The following is a 322-nucleotide window of genomic DNA, read 5'->3' as shown; positions in this document are numbered from 1 at the left end:
AAAAGAGTGAGAAACAGCAGAGGGAACACCGTGTTCTTGGGCCTAAATTTATCAGACCAAATTGCACCTATATTCCTGTACTAGGGACATCCTGTTGTCTAGAAAGTCATCTGTATAATAAGGCATGGTTCGGGTGCTGAGGGGTGAGCTACCTGCTGCTACACAACTGGAAACAAAAGGTAAAGGCTTTTAGGCAGAGCCAGAATAGCTGAGTCTCCAGTCATAGCTCTGCATGGTTTACTTCCTGCAGCTCTTTTTGATTTGTACTGGTGAAAGATAGAAGGTAATTAAATTTTGCCTATATGTATGCTGCAGAGACATA

The sequence above is a fragment of the Aquila chrysaetos genome, chromosome 21 (assembly GCF_900496995.4).
Source record: "Aquila chrysaetos chrysaetos chromosome 21, bAquChr1.4, whole genome shotgun sequence".
Taxonomy (NCBI): domain Eukaryota; kingdom Metazoa; phylum Chordata; class Aves; order Accipitriformes; family Accipitridae; genus Aquila; species Aquila chrysaetos.
The sequence above is the reverse complement of the archived record's forward strand: the minus strand, read 5'-3'. Positions refer to the sequence as shown.